Source organism: Canis lupus, chromosome 5, assembly GCF_048164855.1.
Source record: "Canis lupus baileyi chromosome 5, mCanLup2.hap1, whole genome shotgun sequence".
Classification (NCBI taxonomy): Eukaryota; Metazoa; Chordata; class Mammalia; order Carnivora; family Canidae; genus Canis; species Canis lupus.
Window position 1 is genome coordinate 3,860,960 of NC_132842.1, and position 4,746 is coordinate 3,865,705.

At 37.3% G+C, this 4,746-nt stretch overlaps 1 pseudogene; it reads right to left on the minus strand.

The window, feature by feature from the left end:
* Window positions 1–1,636: 1,636 nt before the first annotated feature.
* LOC140633114 (7-methylguanosine phosphate-specific 5'-nucleotidase-like) lies at window positions 1,637–2,658 on the minus strand (annotated as a pseudogene).
* Between the last annotated feature and the right edge of the window lie 2,088 nt (window positions 2,659–4,746).

A 4,746-nucleotide genomic window follows, 5' to 3' on the forward strand; every position in this document is an offset into this window, starting at 1 on the left:
CCTGCTGTGACCGACTGTCCATTATATCTGTGTCCATTATGTAATTTAAGATCAGTGGTATGTGAAGAATGAGGCAAATGCCAAGGTTGGGAGAGAAACCCAAGTTATTCTGTTAACCAAATACATCTTAAAATACTTTTAATTTTTCAAGAACCTACTAATCTCTGCATACTTGGCTTTGCAATGTTACAAAATCAAAAGGCTTTGTTCAACTAAAATATATACTTCATAGGGAAAAAAAGATTTTCCTCCCAGAAATACTTTATTTAAAAATTCTGTATTGAGAAGATTTCACAGAAATCTGTAGAGACTCAAGATCAAGAAATACAGATCTAATAAGTTATTTAACTAAATACTATAACATAGGGGAAGACTTGTGAGCTTATGAATCTGTCAGCAAAACTGCTAGCAAACTTGCCTAATTTTAACCATGGAGGAAGACATTATCTTCATTATGTTAGTCAGGAAACAGCACCACAATACAGACACTATCTTTGTTGTCTCAGGCTGTTTTTCATAAAAACAACCTTTAAAAGACAGTCTGGGAAAAAAGTTGCCACTAGAAGTATAGAAAACCCATGGAGAATTGTCATCAAACAAGTTCATTTCTTTTTATTGCTGTGGAGTATTCCATGGAATGGATACACACGGTATATTTATCCATTTGTCAGTTGAGCATTTGAGTTGTTTTTTGGTTTGGCTAATAAAACTATTCTAAACGTTCATGTATAATTGTTGTGTAGACATATGTTTCTTTGTCTTGGTAAGCATATAGGTATGGGATTTCTGTGTTATATAGTAAACACATATTTAATTTTTTGAGAAAGTTCCAAAATATTTTACAAAGTAGTTATCATTTTGCACTTCCAATAGCAAAATACAAGATTTTTACTTTTTCCACATCTAAGTCAGCACTTTAATTTAAACCCCTTTATGTATGAACTAGTATCTCATTGTGGTTTTAATTTGAATTTTTAAGGAATAACACTGTTGGATACTTTTTGAGTTATTTGTGATTTTTTTTTTTTACTAACTTTTGTTAAATTTTCATTCAGATCTTTCTTTTTAGAATCTAGTTGTCTTCTTGACATTGAGTTGTAATTGTTGACAAGGACTCTCTTTGACCAAATTTCAGACAGAATCTTCTAGCCTCATTTTTGTTTTGTTTTGTTTTGTTTTAAAATTTTGATCTGCTTCATACATTAGATTTGTTTGAAGAACAGCTTCCCATGTTTAAACATTTGGTGAAAAAAGAATCCCTAGACCAGTTGGCCTCTAAAATGCTATCATCATAAGTCCTGTGTTCATCTAATTGGTGCTCCTACCTGGTAGGGACTCCCACTTGCTTCTGGAGAATACAGCAGAAGGTGCTATGAAAAGAGGGAGGAACATGGGCTCTGCAAGTGTCCCACCCTGTACTCTTCTTTGTACACACAGAATGGAACAGTGCTCCCTGCAGGGTGGCTTCTAGGTAAGTTTCCCTCTTCTCCACGAGCTGCAGCCCCGAGCCCCTAGCCCCATGCCTGCACACTCAGGAGCCCCCTGTCATGAACCAATACCCACAATGTGGCCTGTTGACCACATCCAATGTCATAGGAGTCTGTGTTGCACTCCCACCACTCTTCCACCCTGTCATTTAAGAAGCCAATCTTTTTTTTTTTTTTTTTAAGAAGCCAATCTTAAGAATGCTCTCCAAACCTGGAACTTCATCAGCCATAATGAGGTCCCCCATGGAGTCTCCTAGCCGGAGGATATTGGTTTTGCTCTGAAGCTGCTGGAAGTACCAGGAGTTCTCACAAATGGAGCTGTTCTGTTGTGTGTGCATATGAGCTGGCCCTTGAATCCCTGTAGGAAACTTTCTTTCTCAAAGTCCATGTAATTAGATACATTGTGGATGATGGGGTGGAACACTCATCTGTTGGATGATCTCCTCCAGGATATCACCAATGCCTCCAGAAAAGATGAAAAGGGGAATGTTATTTTGGTAGCGGGTATTGAAGAACGTCTCACATCCCTTCCTAAGCATTTCATTGGGCTCTCTAACTACCTAGACTATCTGAAACTTCTGAATTTTTGCTGGCATGGGAGATCATGTGCTTTGGTTGAGCAATCCACCATAGGAAGTAACTTCTCTATGATGGTCCAGTGTGGGTGATTCTCAACTGGGTAATACCGGTGAGGGAGCCTTTTGAGCTCATTCCAAGACTGCTCACTGGTGATCTTGCTCCTATCTAGAATGTTGAAAGAAGTTCATTTTCCATTACATGCAAACCTGCTCAAGGTCATGTCAAAATTATAAATGACCTGTAAGCTGTCTCCTCTGCTCCTGCAGAGGGAGCCCATGATCTCTTGCAGCTGCCCAGGGTGGGTGCAATCAGGACACTGGCCTTCATCAGGGTGTTCTCTTGCCCTGAGACCAGAGAAAAACACTAGCCCCAGCTGCTCAATGGGCCCAGAGGGAGCTCAGGGTGACTCAGCAGCCCTGTGAGGCCTGGATGCAGGGGTCGAGAGGGGGGATAAAAGGGGCTCCAGCCTGGCTTAGAGCACCCACTGGCTGGGGTGCCATGACAGGGTCCATGTGGCCTGCTGGGGGCCTTGGAGTGCCCCAGACATTCGGCCTGCCCCTGACACTTCCTCTGACCTCACCTCTTCTGCCATAGCGCTCCTGGCTCTCTTTCTTTTTTCTTCCTTCCTTCCTTCCTTCCTTCCTTCCTTCCTTCCTTCCTTCCTTCCTTCCTTCCTTTCTTTCTTTCTTTCTTTCTTTCTCTCTTTCTTTTTTTTTCTTCTTTCTTTTTTTTTTTCCTGGCTCTCTTTCTGATTGGGCCTCATCCTTGGGCCCTGTCTTCAGCCCTCACAGTCCAGTTGGGGCAAGAATGTTGCTAAATTAGTTGACAGAGAATCCTCTATCTTTGATATCTGATCACCCTTGATATCTAATCAAATTCCTCACTCTCCATTCTGGTGTCTAAGCCCTAGGCCTGCCTTCAGCAAGAATCTTGTACAGACAAGATGGTCTTAAAACAATTTAGCAAGAATACCCCTACGCTTAAATCCCTTCAAAAGTGATTTTCAATCCACCAACCCCTTCACCTGCTTGATGTCTGTAAGCCCCCAGCTATCTTTGCTGTATTTATTTAGATTTGGGCCAGATTTCTCTTAGTTGTGATAATCCTAACACCACTTGAAATAGTTCTGAACAAGGTCTTCCCTACTGTTTTAACAAGTAGCAGAATAATTTTTAACAATATTTTTTATAATGTGTGTGTATTTTGAAAATATTTTCTCCAAGTCCATGCCTGGCACTTTCATTTTTTTTTTTTTATAATTGTTTTCTGAAGTACAAATTTTTTTTTGTTTTATTGAAGTCCATTTAATGAATATTTCTACTGAAACCAATTTAATGAATATTTCTTACATAGTTCAAGCTATTTGCGTCCTGTTATAAATCTTTGCCTAACCCAAGTTCACAAAGATGTTCTCCTGTTTCTTATACCACTTCAGCTCTTAGATTTACTTTTATGATAATTCTGTATTTAACTTTCACATATCATGTCAGGTAATAATCAAAATTTTTTCTTTCTTTTTCTATATGGGTATCCAGTTGTTTCATCATTATTTATTGAAAGATTTTTCTTTGACTTTTGAAGTGCTTTAATGCTTGTGTCAAAAATCAAGTAATTACATCAATGTGGATCTACTTTTGGACTTTACATTACTCTATTAATCTATTTGTTTTACATTAGAACTACACTCTTTTAGTAATTGTAGCAGTCTAGTAAAAATGTTTTTAAGGTTTTATCTAGATTACAATTAGTGAGCCTAACAATATTATATTCGTTTCAGGTATACAACATAGTGATTCAACAATTGCATATATCACCCAGTGCTCATCACAAATGCACTCCTTAATTCTTACCACCTATTTCACCCCATCTCCTACCCATCTTCTTTCTGGTAACCATCAATTTGTTTTCTACATTTAAGAATCTTTTTCTTGGTTTCCCTCTCTCTTTCTGTTCCTCTTGCTCCTTTGTTTTGTTTCTTAAATTCTACATAGAAGTGAAATCATATGGTGTTTGTCTTGCTCTGACTGACTTATTTCTAGTAAGTTTTGGTAGCAGATACTGGAAGTTCTCCAAATTTGTTCTTTCATTCCTCTCTTTCTTTTCTGCCTATTCTAAGTTCAGTGACTTTCCATAAAAATATTAAATCAGTAAGTCATATTTCCTAATTGTGATTATGTTGAGACTATGGATCAGTTTTGGGGACATTTGACATCTTATGGATATTGAGTGCTCTGTTCTGTTTAATATGTTATATCCCTCTATGAAATTAGGCCTCCTTTAATTCCTATCAGGAATGTTTTACAGTTTTCTGTGTCATATTTTACACAGAAATTTACACATAAATTTTGTTAAATCTATATCTAAGCATTTAAATTTTGATGTCATTGTAAATCGTCTTGTTTATTTAACTTCATTTTTTTCTGATATATAATAAATTGATTTTTGTTACCTGTGATTTTGCTAAAATCACCCTAATAGTTGGTTTGTAGATTCCTTATGCTATCTTAGGAAATAATGTTGTCTGCATATTTAGAAATTTTATGTCTTTCTTTTCTATCTGTATGCTTTTTTGTTGTTGTTATTCATCACCTTATTACACTGTTGAGTTCTCCAAGACAAATATAAGTGGAGTAGATGAGAATGGACCCTCTTACCTTATCAGTCTTAGGGGATCAAAGCA